At 44.2% G+C, this 27791-nt stretch overlaps 1 long non-coding RNA gene across 1 annotated transcript; it reads right to left on the reverse strand.

The window, feature by feature from the left end:
• Positions 1-3423: 3423 nt before the first annotated feature.
• LOC142831305 (uncharacterized) lies at positions 3424-26250 on the reverse strand. The gene is made up of 3 exons (XR_012907030.1): positions 26120-26250; positions 5330-5437; positions 3424-3511 (listed from the first exon to the last, which is right to left on the reverse strand). It is a non-coding gene; the product is annotated as an uncharacterized LOC142831305 (long non-coding RNA).
• Positions 26251-27791: the final 1541 nt, after the last annotated feature.

Raw genomic sequence — 27791 nt, forward strand, 5'->3', positions numbered from 1 at the left:
AACCATTTTTACAGTCACACTAAGTGACCATCCGTGTAGTTTATGCCTTGGAATTTTCTGAGTCTGTCAAAAGACCTCTTTTCAAACCAACCTGGAATTTGATTTGTAATCCTGTTGCAATTTCAACTAAACCTCACCTACAAGGAAAGAGTACAGCAAGGCAATATAAAAACAAAATAAAATAAAATATTTTTAAAGCTATCTCGAAAACACTTTTCTGGCCTGCTAGGAATCAGTCACAACGGGCCCAATGTTGATCAGTTTGCATTGCTGGTTAATCTGCATTGCACGTGAACTCAAAGAAACCATGTGACCTCTGGGCATATGAGACAAAGGTCATATGACCCACATGATAGTTGTTCCTACCTAAATCAGTGCTAGATGGTCAATAATTTTTTGAGCCAATAACCATCATTCTAGCTGGCTAGAGTCAAAAATTGTGTGTTGTATTAAATAACTTAAATGGTGATTATTCCTCTTTATATATCTCCTTTCTGCCAATATTCTACTAAATGAGTTTGAATGGCAGGAGTGCTTGTGGGAACAGCAAATCTTAGACAATATTAATCCAAAACAAATTTTAAACTTGTAAACATAAATATTCATTCCACCCCCAGGGTTCACAGAATTACATGGGAATCTCAGTTCCTGTTACTAATTAGAAATAAACTCTAGCCCTCATGTTTGTGGAAAATGTCTAAAAATGTGACCTTTAAAGACTTAGAATAAAAAGAGCCCCAAATTAATTTTAAGAAGAAATCTTATGGATTTTGAACACATGAGATTGGCAATATAGACTTAAGTATGTACTTCACCCTAAGCATATCCTTAAATTCAACTATTCAGAAAGAATACAAGTGTATGTTTAAGTCACACTGAGTTTAGACTGTGATTAACCACTTTGCTGAATCAGAGCCCGTGCCAGAATGAAAGGGAGAAAACTGTCAGTTAAGTATGTGGACAACATTGAATAATTTATTTGTGGTGTTGCTGATAATTCTTTGGGAAGCATATTTAGAGCATTAGAAGGGATGGTTGTTAAGTTTTAAGAAAGCACAGCAATACACAAGCAGCAGTGAAGCAACATATAAGGGTCCGTAGACTAACTCCATTCTGCATTTGATTTTCATGTTCATTTCATGGCTTCAGTTACCTGTTTATTATACTTAATTCTTTTTGGACAACATCCACTGATGAAGCATGATAGTTGCCACTTGTAATGGGTACAGACAACCTCCACATTGTGCGTGACTTTCCTTTCACTTCAACTCGCAACAACATTCCTTTGCTTTAAAGAGACAGACTGAATGAAATTCAATGGCAGATCCAGTGATCAAAAGAGCAGAAGCCAAAAACATCAATTGAACATATAGGCAACTTTTTCTTATCAGTTTATTCAGACAAATTTAATCTATGCCCTTGCTAGTCTAGGGCAATAAAGACTTCTGGGGAAAGATCAGAGAAAGTGAGAATTACCCAGGAAGGTGATTTAGTATTATGGAAAATGAGACGCCAATGCTAAGCTCAAAGCTTTAGAGGGTTTTTGGTGGGATAGAAGTTACAAATCTATCCTAGTTCATACTCCTGATGCTACATTCTTTTGCACAATTAGGGTGTGTCTTCATTGCACCCTTAGTTCGAAATAAGATATGCAATTTGCACGACGCAAATTGCGTATCTTATTTCGATTTTTTAAAATAGGCTATTTTGAAATTTGGTGCATCTACACAGCGTCAAATTTCGAAATAAAGCACTATTTCAAGACATCCCTTATTCCTCGTGGAACGAGGTTTACTGGGATGCCGAAATAGTATGTCCGCTATATTTCGATATAGTGAATACTTTCAAAAGACACCTTAGGTATCCCGAAATAGCATTGCAGTGTAGACCTACCCTTAGTTATAAATGATTATTTGTGTTATTTTAGAGCACAGTTGTTGTTGGCAATTTAAAAAAGAGCAGAAACATACTCTGAGAAGAGGCAGCAGAATGCTCCACAGTCCAAGCACCAGTGTTTCAATCCAGGAATGTGCTGACCACTTTAGAGCACAGAAATGTCATTCATTTCTATGGGTGTTAAGTGGAGTATGCATGCCACCCCACAACAACTTGGATTCCTCGGAGGAAAGCGCAGGCTGTTATGAATGAAATATGTGCAAACGGCACTAATTGATTTTAAAATTAATCACTTCATTTAAAATCAATTCAGGCTGGCTTTAATGAGCATTTATCATGCTGGGCAGGCCCTGTATGGGGGAGAGCTTCCACAAGAAGTAATTAGTATACGAACTGGCTGCAGATCACCACTCAAGAGCCTTTAAAAGTGATTGATGCCCTTCTTGCAGAATTAAAATACTATGCATCATTAAAAAAATAAAACAGACTCATGGACATTTTTTAATTAAGAGCTAAACTGGAAACACTTTGGAGAAGCTCAAGTCTGGTGATAATCTACATATTTAATGAGAAAACATTAACAAACGAGCATGTTCTGATGGAACAATGCTGTACCATATGTTACCTTTTATGGTGACAGTAATGAAAATATAAAAAATACTAATACAGTTTTTACAGGCAAATTATCCAATGCAAATTAAAAGTAATATTTCTATTAGGATGCAAAGAGCAAATGACCAGACAAAAAACAAGCCAAAAAATCCCTGCAAAAAAGATGGTGAAATATTTGGGGGAGGAACTTTTTATTCTAACAACATACAATTGAATAATGGAGAGACACTTTGTTTAGAAAACAATTTCCATAAAGATTGCATGTAACTGTGGAAAAAGACTGCCAAGAGCCATAGGAGCAGAAACAGATATCAGGTTTTGTGTTAACCCAGGATCATGGCTTTCAAAGACCTCACTGAGCTGAAGCCACATTTTAGTACAATCCCATGGGAGTATGATAAAATGCTGGTGAACACTTAATGCCACTGAAACTCTTTACAGCACCTAGCCCCCAATGGAACTATGTAAATAATAATTCAGACTAGTCACAGACATTACCTCTCCTATTTAAATATGTTCAATGATAACGTATTTGAAGAGCTCACATTCCAACTCAGTGAGGAAACTTATAGATTCTTTATTGTTTCATTAAAGATCAAAATATTCTCCCTCCCCAAAAGTAGAAATCTTCTTTTTAAAATTTTAGAAAAACAAGGCATTGAGGAAGAACTTTTCTTGTGGCTCCCGTCTGACTTAGGCAGTTATGTGCTCCCTCTCCCCCTTTACAATAACCCATGGATTAGAGCAGTACAAAGGATTCACAAAAATAACTATTTTTCCATTAACCACAAACAGACTTTTTTACATAGATTTGTTTTTATATTCAAAACGTGCCATGTGAACACACTCTACCCCCTTTGCTCATCATCACTTCACTCGTTACTGGCTATTCAGGTAATGAGATTGGTCACCTTACCTTCTCAGTTTTTTTCTTCTTCTTCTTCTTCCCTTCCTCCTCTTCCCTGATTTATTCTTGGATCTGGAATTTCGATACTCCAGTCATCTGAAGAAGTGGGTTGTACCCATGAAAGCTCATAATACCATCTACATGTTTTGTTAGTCTTTAAGGCGCTATTAGACTATTCCTTGTTTTTTAAGTTTTTCTGGTATTATTTTGTATCCTGACTGAATAACGTCAGGGAGGGCATTCCTAAATTGTTGCCAGTTAAACTTTTGTTAAAACATATATTCACATGAATATGCACAAAATTGCTCCTTTCCACAAAAAGTGGTCTGAGCTAGAGACACGTGGACATTTGTTGGAATTGAAAAGGGTTGTAAATACTTCTGAAGCAAATCCAGTTTGCATCCATATGATTGAAGAAGGATTTCCTACAATATTCACCAGTTCTGCTTCAGATCAATGTAGTAGACTCAGTTTATTGGGTTTGAGAATAAATAAGATGTTTACATAACTTTCAAATACTTTGTCAAACTTTCCAGAAAAATCATACTCTGGCTAAAGATCACAGGTGAAAAACTTCAGACAGAATGCTGTGGAAAGAGAATTTCTAAAAAATGGATCTATTGTGAAAAAGCAGTAGAAATTTTTACTGACGAGTTTCTACTGCAGTTTCAAAACATGTAAAGAACTAATTAACAACTGTAGGAAAAATTCAATTATACACGTTTAAAGTGATCTCTCACGCTATGTGACTTTAGAATCAGTATCCACTGTTGGCTGTTTTGTTAGAGACCATTTCCCCAAGCCAAATACACGGGGACGGACTGCAGCTACAGTTCATTCACAAGTTTGATATTCATGTTAATGGATTAAATAAAGATACTAGATGGTTGGGACATTATCAACCAACCAAACAATGACATTGCCAATGATTCTTCGTCTGTATAGTATCTGGTGTTTTCTTCTTCTCTATTGCCTACTAATGGTTCTTATCTGCCTCTTTTGACTAACCAGTCTTTAGGTGTTTATAGACTATTTGCTTTTCCTGTTACATTCCAGCTCAGCTTTCCCCTTGATATTTTTTTATACCCACTACTTCTTCTTGTCTGTCCTCCCGGCTCCCATTTCTTTCCTTCTTCTCCCCTTCCCCCTTTCTCCCCTAGGGCTCGTCTACATTGGCCCCTTTTCCGGAAGGGGCATGCTAATTTTTCAGATCGTAATAGGGAAATCCGCGGGGGATTTAAATATCCCCCGCGGCATTTAAATAAAAATGTCCGCCGCTTTTTTCCGGCTTTTAGAAAAGCCGGAAAAGAGCGTCTACACTGGCCCCGATCTGGCCCGATCCTCTGGAAAAAAGCCCTTTTCCGGAGGATCTCTTATTCCTACTTTGAAGTAGGAAAGGGCTTTTTTCCAGAGGATCGGGCCGGATCGGGGCCAGTGTAGACGCTCTTTTCCGGCTTTTCTAAAAGCCGGAAAAAAGCGGCGGACATTTTTATTTAAATGCCGCGGGGGATATTTAAATCCCCCGCGCATTTCCCTATTACGATCTGAAAAATTAGCAAGCCCCTTCCGGAAAAGGGGCCAACGTAGACGTAGCCCTATTGATTTTAGTTCTGGAAATCCAACACTCTGGTCATCTGAAGAAGTGGGCTGTACCCATGAAAGCTCATGATACCATCTACATGTTTTGTTAGACTATTTGTTGTGTTTTATGTTTATCCTGTTTTCTGTGGCATTCTTAGATTCTATAATACACTATATTCCTTTCTGAACAACAGCCTGCCACTTGCATTTTTACATTTTATATTTGCTAACTCCTTACACCCTCTAGGCCAAATTCTTCTGTTTTGAGGCGCGGCTTGTACAAGTGTGAAATGTCTGTGGATGTGTTTGCAGCACAAGGGTGATGTAACTTACTTGATAGGCTACTCTTGCTTTTCAGAAGATCCATGCAGGCAGATGTGGCTGCAGGCAGCTCTCTCTTCCTCTTTTCATTTTGCAGCACAGATCTTTATTGATAGCTCTCTGGGAAATAAAAAAGGGAATAACTGATTCATAGGAGAGAGAACTAAACTTGACCTCTTAGGTCATCAAGTATAGCTTTTTGCACAAGGGCTGGATTTTTCTGTACACCGATTCCCCAAAGAAATTGTTTCAGAATGCCCTTTCATATACGTTTTAGTCCCGGGGCCTCATCTGCCTCTTGCTGGGATGGGTGCAGACCTGTAGCAAGTTCCAGGCTTTTGAGGGGCTAAGGAAAGTTCTAGGCAGAGGCTCCACAGCAAAACAAAGAAAGAGACAGAGTAGCTTTAGGGATATTATTATTGTATTGTGAGTACTGCCAGGACCACATTGTGCTAGGAACTGTAAAAACACCTCATAAAAAAGATGGCCTGTCCTCCAAATGGCTTATCCTGTAAGTCAGGAGTGGGCAATAACTTTTGATGGGGGGGAGGCATTCCAAGAATTTGGAAAGTGGTCGATGGTGTGGGTGAAGGAGGCAGTTGTGACTCGGGGCACTGGACTGGTGTGCAGGGGGTTAGGTTGTGACCTAGGGCAGGGGATTAGGGTGCAGGAAGAGGCAAGAGTGCAGGCAGAGGTTTGGGGAAGGGAGGGGCTGCAGTTCCAGAGACAGGCTCTGGCCAGAAGACTTACCAGCCAGTAGCCCATCAGTTTCTCAGGCAGGCAAGCAGGCAAGGAGCCTGCCCTACCCCTGCACAGGCTATAGCCATGTACTTTGTGAATAACTACGAACCCCAAAGGGGAGAGGGTGTGGTGCTTCATGGCTGCCTGTTATTCAAACAGACAGCTCCCCTTGTCCAGTATCTGGCTAGAAACCGGCTAATGGGATTGTGCTGGGGGCGGAAGCAGCACTTGAAGCCTTCCCCCTGCCCGACGGGAAAGAGTTTTTAAAGAAAAACTGTCCCGCAGCTCCATTTCTGAGCAGCAAGCAGGTGAGGCGAGGTGAGGCGAGGCAAGCAGGGAGACTGCTTGGGACTCCCCACAGCATCCGCAGGCCTAGACTTGGGGCTCTAGGGGTGTGGCAGTTCCCATCAGACAGAGGGTTCACAGTTTAGCTCAGTGGTTTTCAGCACCCTCACTATACTAACAGTTCCGACACCACTGAGCTGTCACTCCGTTGGCTGCTCCAACATTCTAATTAAGAATGTGCAGAGGATACTCCCAGGACATTGTACAAACTAGCACAGTGCCTGTATTGAAAGTCAGCTAATACTTCATAAGGTCTGTGGGAAACCACTACGGGACAATATTCGTCAGCTTTGACAGGCAGTGAGTAGAGCACATCAGCAGTCTAATCAGGGCCATGATTTGTTCATTTGTTTGTTTTTGCAGGCATCTTGTCAAAGGAGAGTTTGGAGGAGGGCTGTGGAGGTGAAGAGTGATAATTTATTACAATAAGCTGCTTGTCTTCACTCGTATTTGCTGTTACGTTCTTCTTTTTCCTCCGATGCCAGCCAGCATGGCCCTCTTGTTTAATTTTCAAATAAGCACCTATCTCCCATGCTGATTTATCGATTACATCTCCATATCACAAATGCCCACAGAGAAGCAGTTAAAGTCTATCTGTGTGTTCCTACCAAGGGTGAGGGGCAACATGGGAGAAAGCAGGGGGGCTTGTTTGACAATTTAACAAGAGGGCCATGCAGGCTGGCATCATGGGCTGATCTGAGGCAAGAATCAACATCGCAGTTGCAATTATGGTTGAAGACAAAGGGTATGGCTCCACTACAACGTTAATTCGAACTAACTTAGTTCGAATTAGTTAACCTAACTAACCTAATTCGAACTAACGGATGCAGTCTAAAAAACTAGTTTGAATTAGTGTTCTGCTAATTCGAACTAGCATGTCCACATTAAGTGGACCCTGAACCAGGCTTAAGGATGACCGGAAGCAGTGCCGGCAGGGCATAAGAGGAGGACTTAGAGCGTGGAGATGCTGTCTCAGGCTAGCCGAGGGCTGTGCTTAAAGGGTCCTGACCCCCACCCCAGACAGACAGTTCTCAGGGGTGCCCCGCTTGCAAAGCAGTCCTGGCTTGGATTGCCCGGACTACCCACTCTGGGCACATCACACCACTCGGCCATCACCCCGGCTGCACTTGCTGCAGGCTGCCATCTGGGGAGAGGGGGCAATTGGGGGGCTGCAGGAGAGCTTCCACCCCCAGAAGCCCGCAGAGCCAGCCCAGTCCTCCCCATCGGGGGCTCGTGCCCCATTCCTCCCTCACCTCCTTCCACTTACCCTTCCCTAGCCCCTTTTCTTGATGTACAGAATAAAGGACAATTGTGTTCAAAAATGGAATCTGTCTTTATTGAACAAAACTGGGGGAGACTGGGAAAAGGAGGTGGGAGAGGGGAAGAGAGAGCCTGGGAGAGGGGAGGGCAACTAAAATGATCAGGGGTTGGGAACAGGTCCCATATGAAGAGAGGCTAAAGAGACTGGGACTTTTCAGCTTAGAAAAGAGGAGACGGAGGGGGGACAGGATAGAGGTCTCTAAAAGCAGGAGTTGGGTGGAGACGGTGCATACAGAAAAGTTCTTCATTAGTTCCCATAATAGAAGGACTAGAGGACACCAAAGGAAAGGAATGGGTAGCAGGCTTCAAACTAGTAACAGAAAGTTGTTCTTCACAGAGCAAAGAGTCAACCTGTGGAACTCCTTGCTGCAGGAGGCTGTGAAGGCTAGAATTAGAACAGAGTTTAAAGGGAAGTGAGATCAAGTCATGGAGGTTGGGTCCATGGATTGGTATTAGCCGGGGGGTAGGAGTGGTGTCCCTGCCCAAGGTTTGTGGAAGGCTGGAGAGGGATGGCACGAGACAAATGGCTTGGTCACTGTTTTCGGTCCATCACCTCCAGAGTCCCTAGGGTTGGCCGCTGTCGGCAGACAGGCTACTGGGCTAGATAGACCTTTGGTCTGACCCAGTACGGCCATTGTAAGCTCAGGGCTCAGGGTCAGGGGTCTCACTGGACCCCCTTGATTCTATTGCACACCTGCTCATGGGTGGCCAGGCTGGCAGCTCTCCTGCCCTAGCTGGCCACTTTCCTGTGCCTAGTGCGGAGGTCATGGACAAGGTCCACAATCTCCACACTAGACCAGGTGGGTGCCCGCCTCTTGCGGTCCCGGGCAAGCTCCCGGGAGCCGCCAGCCTGGTCCCAGGAAGAGGGGGAGGGCTGGGGGGCATCGGGTGGCTGGCTCGAGCCGTGCCAGGTGCAGGGTCTGCTAGCTGGGTGCTGGCAGGCTTGCACCTGGCATGGGCACCGTAGCCAGCCCGTGCCCCTTTAAGAGGTCTGGGGCCGGGAGGGGGGCAGACGAGTTTCCCTGGTGTTGGCCAGAGTGGCCACCAGGGAAAGCTGGGGAGGGCTAGCCTCCCACTAGTTCGAATTAAGGGGCTACCCACCCCTTAATTCGAACTAGCTAGTTCGAACTAGGCTTAATCCTTGTAAAATGAGGTTTTCCTAGTTCGAACTAAGCGCTCCGCTAGTTCGAATTAAGTTCGAACTAGCGGAGCGCTAGTGTAGCGCCTATGAAAGTTAATTCGAACTAACGTCCGTTAGTTCGAATTAACTTTATAGTGTAGACATACCCAAACAGTGTGTGAAGATTTCTGGGGTTTAACCTAGTTCTTTTAACAATTTCACGGGCTAACGTGGTTTCCCACAGACCTTATGAAGTATCAGCTGACTGTCAATACAGGCACTGTGCTGGTTTGTACAATGTCCTGGAAGTATCCTCTGTACATTCTTAACTAGAATGTTGGAGCAGCCAATGGAGTGACTGTCCTCAAAGACCCATCCCCAACTTTAAACACTACTGTGTGGACTTCATGCTATGGAGATGAGATCAATACATCTACAGCTATGTACTTGAATACTTTTTGAACCAAGAAGCAACCTAGAGCATAGAATCATGGAATGCTAGAACTGGAAGGGACTTCAAGAGGTCATCAAGAACAGTTCACTGCCCTCATGGCAACACTACGCGCATCCCTGACAGGTGTCTGTCTAACCCACTCTTAAATATCTCCAGTGATGGAGATTCCACAACCCCCCTAGGCAATTTATTCCAGTGCTTAACCACCCTGACAGGAAGTTTTCCTAATGTCCAACCTAAACCTCCTTTGCTACAATTTATGTTCATTGCTTCTTGTCCTTTCATCAGAAGCCAAGAAGAACAATTTTTCTCTCTCCTCCTTGTAACACCCTTTTAGACACTTGGAAACTGCTATCATGTCCCATCTCAGTCTTCTCCTTTCTAAACTAAACAAGAACAATTCTTTCAATCTTCCCTTATAGCTCATGTTTTCTAGACCTTTAATAATTTTTGTTGCTCCTCTCTGGACTTTCTCCAATTTCTCCACATCTTTCTTGAAATGTGTGCCCAGAAGTGGACACAATACTCCAAGGCTGTGTCCAGACTCAGGGTTTTTTTCGAAAAAAGTAGCCTTTTTTCGAAAAAACCTCACCTGCGTCCAGACTCAAGCCACGTTCTTTCGAAATTAAATCGAAAGAACGCGGCTTTTCTTTCGATGGCGGTAAACCTCATTTCACGAGGAAGAACGCCTTCTTTCGAAAGTTCCTCTTTCGAAAGAAGGCGTTCTTCAATGTAAATAGGGCTTCTTCAAAAAAGAGCATCCAGACTCACTGGATGCTTTCTTTCGAAAAAGCAAGCCGCTTTTTCGAAAGTTCAACGTGCAGTCTAGACGCTCTCTTTCGAAAGAGGCTTTCAGTCTAGACATAGCCCAAAAGAGGACTAATCAGCGCAGAGTAGAATGGAAGAATGACTTCTTCGGTCTTGCTCACAACACTCCTGTTAATGCATCCCAGAATCATGTTTGATTTTTTTGCAACAGTGTCACACTGTTTACTCATATTTAGCTTGTGGTCCACTATGATCCCTAGATTCCTTTCTGCAGAACTCCTTCCTAGAAAGTCACTTCCCATTCTGTATGTGTGAAATCGATTGTTCTTTCATACATGGAGTACTCTGCATTTGTCCTTATTAAACTTCATTCAATTTACCTCAGACCATTTCTCTAGCTTGTCCAGCTCATTCTGAATTATAACCCTATCCTCCAAAGCACTGCAACCCCTTCCAGCTGAGTATCATCTGCATACTTAATGAACCTACTCTCTATGCCATCATCTAAATTGTTGATGAAGATATTGCACAGAACCGGTCCCAAAACAGACCCCTGCAGAATCCCAATTGTTATGCCCTTCCAGCATGACTGTGAACCATTAATAACTACTCTCTGAGAATGGTTATCCAGCCAGTTATGTACCCACCTAATAGTAGCCCCATCTAGGTTGTATTGCTCTAGTTTACTGATAAGAAGGTCATGTGAGACCATATCAAATGCTTTACTAAAGTCTAGGTATACCACATCCAACACTTCTCCCTTATCCACAAGACTTATAGTAGATAAGACACATCAGTTTGCATCATTATTTCTGAGAAAAAAACAAGTTTAGCAACATCTGGTATTCCATAGGGATGTTAACCATTGGGTATTTGTATAAACATGTAATTGCTTGAAATTTTAGCGGTTACACATTTACACATGGGGGATGGGGCAGGTGGGAGCCAGTGCTCATGGAGAGTTGAATTAAAATGTATTGGCTCCTGACTCCCCCCACATTGCTGCTTCCGATACCGAAGAAGCGGGGGAGAGGGGGAGCAGTGCACATAATCAATAGGATTAACTGATAAACCCAGGTTTATCGGTTAATCATGTAGTCGACTACATATTGACATTCCCTGGTATTCCAGTCGAAATTGATATTATATTACAAAAAGATTAAAGCAACAATTCGGGATATGTCTACACTCCAGTCAAGGCTGTGACTGTTGCTTGTGCATATGCACCAAAATTAGCCTTAACCGAACTTGCTCAGGTACTGGATCAATGAAGCACAGCAGATGGTACTTCACCGGGGCCTGAACAAGCTCTCCCAGAACGCCGGGAAATTCCTTACTGTTAGCTACCCTGGGTAAGTCTACCTGAACTGCAAGCACACACCATGGGTTCAGTGTAGACATGCCCTAAACAGGTGGCAATATGGTTCTCTGAGATGAACATACTTATTAGGAGGCCTGTGATGGGTTGTGTAGTGGAGGGAGGGATCATGTGGGGTCCCAACTCTACACCTCTCCTCCTGCTCCTGCTCCCCTTTTGTCCGCCTCACAGTCTCTCCCCTTTAGTCCTTCTTTCCGCTCCCCTTTCAGGTCTCGCTGCCTTCACCTGGGCCGGTTCGGGGTGTGCCAGGTTTCCCTGCGTCCAGCCAGCTCCCAGGCTGCCCATCCCACTGGGGTTCTCGCCAGCTGACCCTGGGTTGATCCTCTCTAGGAACTACAGCTGGGCAGCTCGCTGGGGCATTCGGCACTCCTCCAGTCCCTTCAGGTCGCTCTTCTGCTGTGTGGGTAGAGAGCACAGCCAACTCCTGACCTCCCACTGTGGGGGCTGAGAGCACGGCCAACTCTTGCTCTCCCCCCTGTTTCGCTCCTCCCTTCTCCCTTTTGTACTCCTGGCACAGCATCCCAGCACGCCCCTGTGTCAGCGTCGGCCAGACGTCCATGGGTCCTAAAGCCCACGAGTTCAGGCTTGGGCGCCAATGTGCCTGAGCCATGTCCCCGCACTCACCGCTCGGCGTGCCAGCCATGTCAGCGCCCGGGTGGTGGGCTGCCACCATTGGGCCGCCTATACTGCGGGGGCTGGTTCCCCCATCACAGGGTGTACCTACATCGCACTGGACTGGGAGGGGTTAACCAGGCCTGCTGGGATGAGAAGGCCCCTCCACCACAGCTCTGCTGGGCATGCTCCAAATGTAGGCCCAGTATAAAAGCCAGAGGAGCAGCTCAGTTGGAGCTGACCCCGGGACGGGAAGGAGCTCCTGCTGGAACCCAGGAGCAGCCACTCCTACTGGCCCAGCAGTAGTGACCATGGCAAATGGACGACCAGGAGAGCTACTAACTGGGAGGATGCAGGTGGGGAATATTCCAGCCAGAGGGCTGGGGTAAGAAGTAGCCCAGGGCAGGGAGCTGGAGACCTCCCTGCGAGCTCAACATGTTTTGAGTAGATTCCCCACTGAGCCAGTGCTAGGAAATACCTACTACTGACAGGGCCCTGGGCTGGGGCCCAGTGGAGAGGGAGGACCCGCTCCCTCCCTACTCCCACATCCCTTGATCCCAAGGGGGGAGGCGAACCAATTGTGATATAGACTTGGCCACTAGGCCTTACTGCCCTGCAGACCGGGGTGATATAAACTTGGCTGCTAGGCCTTACTGTCCCACAGACTGGGGTATTAGAGACTAGGCCATCTGGCCATACCAATTGAGGGCCCTATGGACTAGGATGCTGAGCCTTAATGCCCAGTCGATAGAGGCTCGAACCGCAGCCAGAATGCGGGGTGAGACACCTAGACCAGTCTCCCTGCAGGGATGGGCCACCCACTCCGTGACAAGGCTGTATTCCCATTAACAAAGAAGTTAAATAAGTCCTTGAAGTAGAAAGATGCTTCGAGTCAGGTTATTATTTGACCACACACACAAAACAGCAAATTATATATCAATCCCTTTAAATTCGCACAGTCAATTATTTAGAGCAAGGAGTAGAAGGGGGGCAGAGGGTATTGTATGGATGTGCTAAAAAAAAGAAAAGAACTGTGCAACCTAAACACAAAGCCATCAGTCTAAAATCTAAGTGCCAATATCGACTTTTATATCTGTTGAATAGTACATAACAATTCCGCTGCATCAGAAAGATAGAAAATATGGCAAAAGACCGCCTTGGCTTAACCACGAGATCTTGCATGATCTAAAAATAAAAAAGGAGTCATATAAAAAATGGAAAGTAGGACAAATTACAAAGGATGGTTATAGGCAAACAACATAGGAATGCAGGAGTAAGATAAGAAAGGCAAAGGCACAAAATGAGCTCAAACTAACTACGGGAATAAAGAGAAACAAGAAGACTTTTTATAAACACATTAAAAGCAAGAGGAAGACCAAGGACAGGGTAGGCCCACTGGTCAGTGAGGAGAGAGAAACAGTAACAGGAAACTTAAAAATGGCAGAGATGCTTAATGACTTCCTTGTTTCGGTCTTCACTGAGAAGTCTGAAGGAATGCCTAACATAGTGAATGCTAGTGGGAAGGGGGTAGGTTTAGAAGATAAAATAAAAAAAGAACAAGTTAAAAATCACAGAAAAGTTAGATGCCTGCAAGTCACCAGGGTCTGATGAAATGCATCCTAGAATACTCAAGGAGCTGATGGAGGAGGTATCTGAGCCTCTAGCTATCATCTTTGGAAAATCATGGGAGACAGGAGAGATTCCGAAGACTGGAAAAGGGCAAATATAGTGCCAATTTATAAAAAGAGAAAGAAGAACAACCTGGGAAACTACAGACCAGTTAGTTTAACTTCTGTGCCAGGGAAGATAATGGAGCAAGTAATTAAGGAAATCATCTGTAAACACTTGGAAGGTGGCAAGGTGATAGGGAACAGCCAGCATTGATTTGTAAATAACAAATCATGTCAAACCAATCTGATAGCTTTCTTTGATAGGATAATGAGTCTTGTGGAAAAGGGAGAAGCGGTGGATGTGGTATACCTAGACTTTAGTAAGGCGTTTGATACGGTCTCACATGATATTCTTATCAATAAACTAGGCAAATAGAACTTAGATGAGGCTACTATAAGGTGGGTGCATAACTGGCTGGATAACCATACTCAGAGAGTAGTTATTAATAGTTCTCAATCTGGCTTGAAAGGCATAACAAGTGGGGTTTCATAGGGGTCTGTTTTGGGACCGGCTCTGTTCAATATCTTCATCAACGATTTAGATATTGGCATAGAAAGTACGCTTATTATGTTTGCAGATGATACCAAGCTGGGAGGGGTTGTGATTGCTCTGGAGGATAGGGTCATAATTCAAAATGATCTGGACAAACTGTGGAAATGGTCTGAGGTAAATACGATGAAGTTTAATAAAGACAAATGCAAAGTGCTCCACTTAGATAGGAGCAATCAGTTTCACACATAGGCTATGTCTAGACTGCAGGCTTCTTTTGAAAGAGCCTCTTTCGGAAGATTGCGTCTAGACTGCAGGCGGATCTTTCGAAAGAGAAATCTGCTTTTTCGAAAGAGAGCACCCAGCGAGTCTGGATGCTCTCTTTCGAAGACGGCCCATTTACATTGAAGAACGCCTTCTTTCGAAAGAGGAACTTTCGAAAGAAGGCGTTCTTCCTCGTAAATTGAGGTTTACCGCCATCGAAAGAAAAGCCGCGTTCTTTCGAAATAATTTCGAAAGAACGCGGCTTGAGTCTGGACGCAGGGGAAGTTTTTTCGGGAAAAGGCTACTTTTCCCGAAAAAAACCCTGAGTCTGGACACGGCCATACAGAATGGGAAGCGACTGTCTAGGAAGGAGTACGGCAGAAAGGGATCTAGGGGTTATAGTGGACCACAAGCTGAATATGAGTCAGCAGTGTGATGCTGTTGCAAAAAAAAGCAAACATGATTCTGGGATGCATTAATAGGAGTATTGTGCGCAAGACACTAGAAGTCATTCTTCCATTCTACTCTCCGCTGATTAGTCCTCTCTTGGAGTATTGTGTCCAGTTCTGGGCACACATTTCAAGAAAGATGTGGAGAAATTGGAGAAGGTCCAGAGAGGAGCAACAAAAATGATTAAAGGTCTAGAGAACATGATCTATGAAGGAAGGCTGAAAGAACTGGGTTTGTTTAGTTTAGAAAAAAGAAGAGTGAGGGGGGACATGATAGCAGTTTTCAAGTATCTAAAAGGGTGTCATAAGAAGGAGGGAGAAAACTTGTTCATCTTGGCCTCTGAGGATAGAACGAGAAGCAATGGGCTTAAACTGCAGCAAGGGAGGTTTAGGTTGGACATTAGGAAAAAGTTCCTATCTGTCAGGGTAGTCAAACACTGGAATAAATTGCCCAGGGAGGTTGTGGAATCTCCATCTCCGGAAATATTTAAGAGTAGGTTAGATAAATGTCTATCAGGGATGGTCTAGACAGTATTTGGTCCTGCCATGAGGGCAGGGGACTGGACTCGATGGCCTCTTGAGGTCCCTTCTAGTCCTCGTAATCTATGATTCTATGATAACAGTCTCACTACCAAAACTGTGAATTACATTTCTTCAGAGCAGCAAGTTAAGAATGATCACTACTAGAACAGGAGACATCATTGTTTTGCCATTAACCCATTCATTAAAATTAGGGTTAGTGAATGGAGCCTCTCCCTTTTTCCTTACCTTTTCCTTTCTAATTATGTTTTAACCACACTCATCAGTTTCACTTTATGTTTCATGTTGATTTACTTTTTAATTAACCTGGCCTCTAGCTGCAGTACACAAAAGTAGTTATTATGGTGAACACAGTCAAACAGAGTCATTTAAAGTTTCTCTGGATCTAGTGAAGTAAACGTTCCTGGAACGGCTCTTAAATAAATATGGAGCTTTCATAGATACCTCTCAGTGCCTGTCCTACATTTGCAGTGTGGAATTAGGCTTCTGAATCACAGTCAGTGCAATTAGTGCCACTGTTCAGTAAGTGCAATAGAAAATATATTGTTTAATATGCAAAAAAATGTCCTTAGACGTGCAATAGGTTCTTATGATTGCAATTAGAGGTACCTTGGGTACCTGAGAGGAAAATTCACGTATCTGAGAGCAGAAGAATAGCCTATAATGCAACACATTTGAAACAAAACCCTGACGAGTATAAGTATAACCCTGAATAGTTTCTCTGAAGACCATGGGACAATACATGATTAGACTTAAGCAATGTGCTTCAGTGCTTGGATGGGCGGAGGCCAGGGTATTTAGCATCTTACCGAATCAAGCCCTATTATATGAAACTGCATTTATGGGGGGGGGGGGTCAAAATGAGAAAGTGCAGCAGTTTGGATCATATGCTTATGAATAGAAGGTACATTCAAGTATTTTAAGAGCAAAGATTGTGGTATGCAATAATACCCTTTGTTAGAGAAACAAGCGAGATCTCTGATTCTCACTCCAGATCAGGTAAGAAAGAAGTTTGTTGATTCTCATCCAACCAATAAATAAATAAGGCTTATACAAGGGGGAAAAAAAAAGATTCCAAAACATGCCAGGCAGCTGAGTGAAAACTAATCTAGTCTGATTACAAGAATGATGCTCTATCTTTCTTTACCTTTGAGATAAAATTTTGTATAGGAGCTAGAGATGTCTGGCTTCTAAAAGATAGTGGAAGCAATTTTCTCTCCCGCCTCTAGCCTGGCAAGGATTTAAATGGGTCCAGGCACAGTGCAGCTGGTAAACAGAGGTCAAGTGTTGCAGTGTCTGTGTTAGTTCTGTCTTAATGTGCACCACCCTCCCATTGAGATTGATTGCTGTGCAAGAAGATCCCGTAACTGGTGCAGCCATCACATCATTCAGGCTCCCAAGAAATATAATAAAGGGCACAGGCCAGCAAAGCAGGCTTTAAAAATAAGGCGTTGTCTGTTCCTGCATTCCAAGAATAAGCATACAGTCATTAAACAGCATGATATACACGGAAGACTCTTCCTTTAAAATCCCAGGCTGCTACAGAAAACGCTCGGCTGCTGTTATTAAAGAGTACATAGCACTTGACACATTGCTACTTAAAACTAGAGAAAGAGACTAGGGCTAAAAATATCTGACCTATTTGGCTGTAGCAAAAGAGTCAAGCAATGGAGAGGGACTAAAAAATTAGCACTTTGCTATCCCAACCTTATGCTCAGTCATAAGAGAAACATCTCCACTGGACGAAATGGGTAAAACCAAGTTTAAAAAAAAAAAGAAATGAAGCAAAATACTAGTCATCATTCAGACCTTTTCTATCACTCTTATGATAGGAGTTATGTCATATTAACTCAGAACTCTTCTGCTCCCTTGAAAATTCAGCGAGGCGGCTATCTAAAACAAATAGTCCAAATAAACATAATGACTCAGCTACAGCTATGTTTGCATCCCTTTTTGTCTTCACTTACATCAATATTCTGAAGCTCCAAAGGGGTAGCCGAGTTAGTCTGTAACTGGAAAAACTTAAAAAACAACGAACAGTTTAGCAGCTCCTTAAAGACTAAACACAACATGAGATGGTATCATGAGCTTTCGTGGGCACAACCCATTTCTTCTGAAGAAGTGGGTTGTACCCACGAAAGCTCATGATACTGACTACATGAATATTCTGGGTAATTAATTTCCTGGCAGGAAGACGCATGGAAACTGAAAAGTCTAAGCAAATTAAAGGATATCTCAGAAAAAAAATAATGTAAACCTGCTTCTGCGCGCCCAACCAAGCAAAAGAGACCACCATTTGACCTTAGTGTTCAGCAAAACTAATCAACACTTCTTACTCTTTTGAAGAGTGAATACCGGCAATGAACTGTTCATGAAAGATCTTCAGACCGGTGACTTGCTGAACAGGTCAGAGAGTAATTGTTGATAATAAAAACATTCAAGGGGACTGCATGCTGCTCACAGGCAATTTGCCAATAGAGAAGAGAGTAAATTGACTCAATGAGTTATTCTCTCAATTCCACCTGTTTCAGTACTTGACTGCTTTAAATCAGAGATATGATGGTAGATGCATGTGCCCTTTCTGCTCTCCCTGAGGACTGGCCTACAGAGCAGTACAGCGATCGCAGGATAACTAAAATAACTTTACTCTGGCACAGAACACCCACACCAGGAAGTTACACCAGACTAGTTATAGTGCAACAGTTATGAAAGCAGGATCAGAAGGAATGCTTTCATTGCAGCTAGCTGGAATTGGGAAGAAACACTGAGTGTGTCCCTGTAAATACAGTTTGCTCCTGCTTTGCTAGATTTGTTAGATAGTCAATAGAGGGAGCGGTGTCTTGCTCACTGTAATCAACTTAATATGTGACCCAATACCAACTATGTTTGTATTAATTAAAGGGATCGCTAAAATATGGTCATCTATATTTGTAATTTTGTGGGAATACAGAAAAAAAGTAGGACTGTGCTAAATTGTTCCAAATGAAAGGGCTCACAGTTAAAGGAAAGAATCTTGCAAATCCACAGCTCTGTAAGGGTATGTTTACACTGCAGGGGTTTTTTTTAAAAAAAAAACAGCCATTTTTCAGGAAAAAAACCTTCACTTACGTCCACACTGCAATTGCATTCTTTCAAAAAAAAAAAAATCAAAAGAACAGAGGAGGTTTTCTGACATTGGTAAACTTCTTTCTACTACGAAGAAGCCTTTTTGGAAAAGTGCTCTATTGGAAAAAGGCGTGTGTGGACGGGGAAGAGAGAGTTCTTTCAAAAGAAGAAGAAAGAGGAAAAGAGGAAAAAGCAAAGGTGCCCTGGTGGCCACCCCATCCACGGTAATCACAGCTTAAATGCGAGATAGCATCCATACAGCCCAACGAAGGGGATCCAGCCTGCCAAGCCACCGGATTTGGCCTGCAGCCCAGCAGGAGCCTCCAGCAGGCTCCCTGCCTGCCCTCACCCCCTCACACTGTTGCAAAGGCCATGTGCTTCTTTGAGCACCACAAGTGGGAGGGGAGAGGCTTTGCACACTGCTTCCTCCCCCACCACGCTCTCGCAGTTCCCATTGGCCAGAAACCAGCCAATGGCGTTGTCTGAGTGGTGTTAGTGAAGCATCTCCCCCACCCCTGCTCACAGCACTGAGAGAACCGCATGGCCCCTGCAGCTGGCCACTTTGAGTGGCATGCAGGGCATGGCAGGCAGGGAGTCCACCTGAGGGCACTGCTAGGCTGCTAGCCAGAAGCCGCTTAGGTAAGCACCTACCAGGCAGAGCCTGTCTCTGGCACCCAGTCGCTCTCTCTCCCCAATCCTTTGCACCACTCCCTGTACCCCTGCAGCCAGGTCACAAGCCTAATCTTCCACAGTCCCACTCCTGCATGCACTCCCCCTCCAACCCTGTACCCCTCCTCCATCTCTACTCCAGGTGAGAATCCTCTCCTGCACCCATACTCGTATCTACTCCCGGTCCCTGCACCCCCTCCTACACCCCATCCCTGTCCCAAGCTCCCTTCTGCACCCAGCCTCCCCACATCTCCTCCATTAATTTCACAGATCAGAGTGGCCCGTGACCATTTACCAAATTTGTGGCGTGACTCTCATCAAAAATTTTTGCACACCCCCGTCTTAGCAGATCCCCTCCCAGTGAAGGTAGCTCACCCAGAGTTCAGTCTACATGGAGCTATTTGCAGGACTGGAGTTTATAGTACTAAAAGCCCATTGAGGGATATTCATTTTGACCTTAAAGGTGTACTCTAGTGCTCTAAAAACACATGCTAAAACTGTCAGAATAATAATACTTAGCTGATATATAGTGCATTTCCTCTGTAGATTATACATGCATAGTACTTTCCTCTCTACAATAGCTCATATTATGAAATTCATTTTGAGTTTAATTTTGCCTCAGTACTATCTGTGTGTCTGTAAATACATACATATAATCAAACACAGCAAACAAAAATAAAACTTTCTATTCCTCCACGACAAATACCCCTTCTCAGCTTATAATAAACATTGTTAACTTCACTGTCACTTTCTATCGGGAACCGAATGCAGTGGAGTCATTTAAAACGGGAAATTGCAACAGATGCTCTTCATGGAATCAATGGGTAGATTTCACTCTTGAACAGTGGACAAAGGACATATTTTAATAGGGCGTATTTTAATAAAACCTGCCAGGAACTCTAGCTCTGATTTGCCACTTCTTGGGGCACACAGCTCAAAATCCCAAGGTCAGAAACACTAATCTTGGGCACCGATGGGCAACGTCTGTTGCAAACAGCCTTGCCTCAATGTGTCTCTTCCAAGCATGAGAGCATGTCCACCCAAACCATGCTGAAGAAGAGAATTCCGTTTCCTCTGTTCGTTCTTAATTTAACATCCCTTTGTGCTCGTAATTTGTTCAAATCTGATTTGTCATTTTTAGCAGTTTTGTGTTTCCTGCACTGATAGCTGGAAAGATGATATGGACATACATTTGATGGCAACAATAATATATATATATATATATATATATATATATATATATATATATATATATATATATATATATATATATATATATATGATTAATTCAGCAGAATATAATTTTCTTTGGCTATGGGCAAATCACAGAAAAACTGTGTAGCTTGGTAAGATAGAAACACCCAGCATATCACAGCCTCTTTCTATGACAGCTGGATAACACCACTTAGATGGAGAACAGCAGTAATGTCTCAGGGTAGGTATAATTTCCAATTTGAGGCAACATACCTGAACTAGCTCAGAACCAACTGTCATGCTGTAACCACAGCAGCTGGAGCAGAAGAAACTAGCTGCCTGAATAATACCGAGATTCTCTGATGGGATTATTTTAGCTTCTCCTGCAACTCACTTTGGCATGGTTACCTTTAGCTAGTTCTAGCAGATCAAGTGTGTGTATGTCTACTTAAGATAGAAACTTACACCTTCCGTCTCCAGTGCAGAGGGTTAGTGCAGGCCTCTGGACCAACCTGCAATACCACTCCCCAGATTCTCATGAGGACTTTGCAGTGTTGTCAGCCCCAAGCATTCAAAAATCATGAGTCAGTCCCCTCCTCTTCCCTCCAAAATCATCATGAGATAGGCTGCAAAATCCTGAGATTAAAAATAAATTTGGAGTTTCTTATTTGCCATTTACTTTTATAACTTCTACTGTGTGGCAGGAAACCCATTGTTTCAAACAAAACCCTCAACACACCTAGTGGCAGATTACAGGTAAAAGATCGAGTTTCGAGTCTCCTAGACAAGTCACATGCACCATTCCACTTTGTCACAGGAGAAGCCATTGCCAATACTCCAAACAGCACATTCACAGGAACATCCATTCAGTGTAGATGTGCATCTCCCATTATCAGATGTTCTTTTGAGAAGCCACTCAACTTGAATAGTCCTTCAAGATGTGCAGGCTTAAGTACTTTGTTGGTGCTATCCAGAAGCAAGCACTTTAGAAATACAAGCACAAAGTTAATACTTCTAACTTCATCTACAAAAATAATACATACATACATACAAATAGCAACCATAGTCCACAAATCATAACCTTTCCACAGAGATCTTACATGCCACAATTTGTACACATGGGCTGCAATATATAAGAATAGTAGCAACATTGTTCCACGTGGCCATAGTTCAATCAGTTAACATCCCACTAAGGTTAGACTATAGGGTTTAGTACATTCTGTAGCACATCTGCCTCCATGTTAACATAACCCCCCTTGGAGGGCTGGCAAGAGCTAGGGATAAGGGGATTTGGGGAAAAAAAGCTTCAGGGGAGGACTTGGATCCATCTGAGCCCATGAAATAATGTAGTTTCTCTTCACTGTCTAAAATATTTTGGCCTTAGAATTCAAAGAATACAAGTTTTTGCACAGTTTAGCAACAGACATATTCTCTGATTCATATTTTTCAGCAGCTCAGCGCCTTTGGCTATGCAACATTCTAGCTGCACTATAGAGAAAACATTGAAGAAACAACATCTTCTGTCAAAATTATTAGACAGTTTTAAAAATGTTCTTGCAGTTTCAGAAAACACAAACATACCCAAACGCTAGTTTAAGCCAGCATAAGACTCCAAACAGTCATGCCGTGCTTTGTTCTTAAAGATGCTGTATATAAAAAAAAAAGAAAAAAAAAAGAAACCTAACAATGTCATTCAAGCGTCCTTCCAGAATGATCCCTTCTGCTCTTCCAGTTGATATCTTTTTATTTGGGGCTACCATTTTAAACAAAGTTGCTTGGGGATGTGTGATTGGTCAGCATCTGATTGCTCTCATAGAAGTGACCTTGGATAACCATGAAAATATCCTAGTGCTGACTTTAGTTCTTGCCCAAATGAATCCCCTAATAGCAACCCATAAAGTAACAAGCTGACGCCAGAAGGAAGTACAGTACAAGTACAGTGTCTCATTTACATGTTTATGACAAGCTGAAATATTGGCAGCGTGTTTATACCAAAGGGGTATATGAGTAAGAAGAGCCCTTGTGGCACTGAACTTTACCCAGAGCGTGGATACATAACCTTTTCATGTTGATTAATATTCAAGATAAACTCTAAATTTAGTTACGCCCTCCTGGCGCTAGAATTTATTAAACTGCAAAACACGTCAGCTAGGTTTACGGGCTTATATCCTTTTTGTTTCGGACCCATCTTGCAATCCCACACCCAAATACGAATACAATCTAGCCAGCAAGCTTCAGCACCCACATTTTTAAACCATTATCCTTGTTTTGTTGCTTTGTAATAAAGCGCTTGCCAGAGGGTGGTGTGTTTAGTGTGAATTGAAACTCTACCAACTTTGAACAAACCGATGGCAAGGTTTTCTTCTCAGGCCCCACCCAAGAGTAAAGTTTGATGGTTATTACAACTCCCTGTCTCATGCAACTAGGGCAGTAAGGCTCCCACAAGAACATAAGCCCTCCCTCCCCCCAACCCAGATGGGAATAAATGCTACAATTTCAGGTGTCAGTCACAAAGTTGCTGATCAAGTGTGTCTTTGTTCCACTCTATCAGCTAGACCATCTAAAGCTATTTCTGACTGCTTCTTTTAGCTCAAGCAATTGACACTTGTTTTTAGATCTTATGGTCCTAGCTTGCCATCTCTGCAAATGACCCATCCAGGGATGTTTTTACATGAACAATACTGGGCCCTGCACAATGGGGGATGGTTCTTTGTGGCCCATAAGATGTTCAAGAGAGAGATGCATCTAATCTACCCTGTGATCCAGATTGTCCAATCCCTTGAGTGAGGGACTAAAGCCAGGCTTACACTAGACCTGGAAGGTCAGGTTAAGGTACTCAATTCCAGCTATGTAAAATACCTAGCTTGAGTTGGCTTATCTTAAGCCGAGCGTGGCACCATCTTCACGGAAGGAGGCCAAAGGGAGAAAACACTCCCATTGGATTCCCTTATTCCCAGAGCCAAATAGTGTCACCCTCAGCATTTGATTTACGGTAAAACTTGTGTTATCCAGCACGGGATTAGGGAGTGCCGGTAACCTAAAAATTCTGGTTATCTGAGGATAAGGACAGGAGCGATGCAGGGCCTACGGAGGGGAGTAGGGGCACAAGACTCGTGCTGGGCCAGGATGTGGCCTGTTAGGGGCGGCCCATGAGCTGGTGGGACAAGATGTGGCCTGGTGAGGGGGGTGGAAGCCAGGGGGCAGGAGGCGGAGATGGCGGGGGCAGACTGCCGGGGGGGGGGCAGGAACTGCGAGGGGGCTGGCCTGCCAGGGGTGCCAGGAGCCGCAGGGGGAGCCAAGATGTTGCTGCTTGCTCCAGCTACTGTTCGTCCCTAAGTGCTGTGTGCTCGTCTATGGAGCCGCCTGGCTCTTAAAGGGCCATTTTGCTTTCCCTGATGTCAGAAATTTGCCAGTTTCTACATTTTTCTGGATGCTTAAGTTCCGGATAGCTCAGGTTTTACTGTAATTGGTCTTAACTAGACCTGCAAAACTGAACACCAGAAGATCGATCTGTGGCGCAGCATAAGAAGCATCCCATCCCCTAAATGCCTCACTCAAAGGTCACAGAGTCCCGAACTATCTAATTCGTGCCATGTGTAGCCACGGGCACGGAGTCCGCACTAGCGGACATTTAAAAATGGCGGCGCCCGGCAACATGCAAATGAAGCCCGGGAAATTCAAATCCCGGGCTTCATTTGCAAGTTCGTATGACTACATTAACCACCCTAGTTCGAACTAAGGTGGTAGTGTAGACATACCCCAAGAGATTGCCCCTGAGGGGGTAGGAAGGAGGCTGGGTCCTGGCTTGAACCCAGCTGAGAATTTTTTTGACCTTTTTTTCCTGCACTTTCTTGTGGATTTGATGTAAACAAAATTTTTCAGAAATGTATCAATTGTGATTAACATTTTATGGGAACGTTTCTCAGGGCCCGGATGGAATGTCTATTCAGAAGGAGAGGAACCTACCTCCATGGTTACGGCACTGTGACAGTGTCTGGCATGCACTGGCCCTTTACGGGCAAAACCCAGCCCTGAGCAAGGGCAGGGAGTGAAGCCCAAGCTGAGGCGGTTATTGCTAATTAGGGCCCAGCTGCGCACTATATAAAGAAGGGCTCCTGGAGGAAGAAAGGAAGACTTACTCTTGCTCTGGCTGGAGAGCAGGACAGACCTATCTGCCTGGGAAGCAGGAGGCTTCCTGGAGCTGGAGCAGTGCTGGGGAAGGAAGGCAGAGCAGGGGAAGCTCTGGCCAGGCAAGCTCCCAGGCCACAGGGCCTGAGGCCAGACCTGAGTGTAGGAGGGCTGCAGAAAGCCAGCCAGGGTAGGCAAAGGCAGCAGATCCACACTCCCTTGCCAATGATGAGTTGCCACTACAGCCTGCAGTTTGCCCCCGAGGCAGGGGCTAGATGAAGACTGGCAGTGGGTCGCTGAGGCAAGAGGGTATAGGAGAATGGAGTGTTCCCTGGAGGGGAACTGGGTGTTTCCTGGGAGGGGATGAGCCTGGAGAGCAGAGACTGACACACACACACACACACACACACACACACACACACGAGAACCAAGAGACACTGGAGTGCAGTGTGCTGAAGAGGATACCACAGTCCAAGAGTGATGCAGGTCTGGACTGGAGAGTGAAGTGAGGACACGGGGAGACACCAGCCAGAGGGAGGCATCCAGCGAGCAGACGAGAGCTAATTCCCAGTGCTACAGGAAGGAGGCGCCGTGACAGCCACTCAGCCAGGATTTAGGAGATCCAGGCTGAACCTACAGTGACCTACTGGCTAGTTCCCCACTCTTTCTTGGGGAGAAAAAATGTCTCATTTTCATTCAGAATGAAAACAAATTCCAAAGCCTCAACATTTGCCATGAAACAGAATTCTTGTTTTCCTGACAGCTTTACACCAGACGCCTTCCCTAGCCACATAGATGCTTCGGGGGGAGCAGGTTGTACTATGCCTAGTGTTGGAGAGGAAGACATATGATTCCCTGCTGTGTGCTGATGAGCTACTTTATGGATTGTCTCCTCCTGATGTGCCGTTGAAAACATTGCAACTCGGCATGGGTCCATGCAGGTCCCAGTCGGTGGCTACAAGCCACAAACAAGATGGACAGAACAGTAGTTCTATTTCTCTCTGGATGACAATGCTATGAGAGATCTTGCTGCCTGGATATTGTATAATCTTATATTTTAAACCTTCCTGAAGGGAAGAAGTAAAGAACATTTTGTGCCTGACAAGCACAGAATACATGTTTCCCACTGCCCAAATGAATACAAGCTTAACATTCTTCCATAACATGATGCAGACAGGAGAGCTAGAACCACAGAATTTGGAACACAGCTTCCTCTTATCCTAACTTAAAGCAAGGAGAGAGTTTGGTTGTGCCAGGAAAATGGGATATGATGTGCCTGGAATCCCCCTGCCCTGACTCCAGCAACCCCACCCCCTATGCTGTGTCCCACACATCTCCCAGCCCCATGTCCTGACTCCACCCCCCCCCCACACACACACTGCCAGCCCCCTGCCCTAAAGAATCCAAGCCATGCTGGGTAACTGTCAGGGGGTTTACACCCCAGTGTGCCTCAGTGCCCCCTGACTGTCCTCATATAGCCCCTCTCAGGGCAGAATACAGTCTGTATGGGTTGCTCATCATAGGCATTTGGGCTTATTTCCACTGCCCCACTTACCTAAGCCAGGCTGTAACCTGCCTCCAAGCCTGGGCCTTGCCTCCGGCCCCTCGTCAGGGTAGCCTTAGCTGGCCTTCTCCCAGCCATTGCTGGCTATCCCCAGCAGGTCTCCCTCCTGGGAGCTCCTGCTTCCTCCACAGTCAGCCCCTCACTGGCCTCTCTCTTCTCCCCCCTTGAGCAACCTGGGCTTCTCTATATATACGTGCCAGCTGTGCTCATACTCGCCCTAATGGGTTCAGCTGGCTTCTACTTTCTGCTAGCCCCGGCTCCGGGCCGGAGTCCTGGTGTTAAAGGGCCAGTGCAGGGCAGGCGCCCTGTCACAGTAACGCTTTTAGTTATAAATAACTTGGAGATATTTTAAGGCTGAAAACAGAGCTTCTGAGAGTTATTTATCTACTTGGGTTTTTTTAATTAATAGTGTAGGTACTTCATCTCAAAACCTAACCTGTAGACAGCAGACTTCTCTTCCATGCAGCACGGGGACTGTTTCAGAATCCTGTCTTGAGCCCTGTGAATCCTAGCTGTGACCCTACCCTCCTTTAACTTTGAATATGGCTGTATCTCCACACTGGGTGAAGCAACACTCATCTATGTTAGAATTTGTAGAGTACTTTGAACTCCTTAGTAAAAAAAAAAAAACGACCCCATGTAATTTTAAGATACAAAACAACTCATCAAGCATTTTCCTCCCACAGTTCTTTACCTTCATGTTCTGTACATGTTGTTCTCTGGGGCACGTCACTAGTCTCAGAGTGTAAAAATGCATATCTAAGTAGTGGTAATCATAGAATCATAGAATACTAGAACTGGAAAAGACCTTGAGAGGTCATTGAGTCCAGTCCCCTGCTCTAATGGCACGACCAAGAGCCATCTGGATAATCCCTGATACATCCAACCTGCTCTTAAATATCTCCAGTGATGGAGATTCCACAACCATCCTAGGCAATTTAGTCCAATGTTTATCCACCCTGACAATTAGGAAGTTTTTCCCTAATATTCAACCTAAACTTCCCTTGCTACAGTTTAAACCCACTACTTTTTGTCCTATTATCAGAAGCCAAGGAGAACAATTTTTCTCTCTCCTCCTTGTAATACCCTTTTAGATACTTGAAAACGGCTATCATGTCCCATCTCAGTCTACTTTTTCTAAACTAAACAAGCCCAATTATTTCAGTCTTCCTTCATAAGTCATGTTCTCTAGACCTTTAATCATTTTTGTTGCTCTTCTCTGGATCTTCTCCAATTTCTCCACATCTTGTGGTATCCAGAAATGTGATACCCAGAACTGGACACAATATTCCAACTGAGGCCTAATCAGTGCAGAGTAAAGAGGAAGAATGACTTCTTGTGTCTTGCTCACAACACTCCTATTAATGCATCCCAGAATCATGTTTGCTTTTTTTGCAACAGTGTCACACAGTTGACTCACATTTACCTTGTGGTCCCCTATCACTCCTAGATCCCTTTCTGCAGTACTTCTTCCTAGACAGTCACTTCCCATTGGCTACGTCTAGACTGGCATGATTTTTCGCAAATGCTTTTAACGGAAAAGTTTTCAGTTAAAAGCATTTGTGGAAAAGAGCGTCTAGATTGGCATGGACGCTTCTCCGCAAAAGCACTTTTTGTGGAAGGGTCTGTGCCAATCTAGACGCGGTTTTGTGCAAGAAAGCCC

The sequence above is a fragment of the Pelodiscus sinensis genome, chromosome 13 (assembly GCF_049634645.1).
Source record: "Pelodiscus sinensis isolate JC-2024 chromosome 13, ASM4963464v1, whole genome shotgun sequence".
NCBI lineage: Eukaryota > Metazoa > Chordata > Testudines > Trionychidae > Pelodiscus > Pelodiscus sinensis.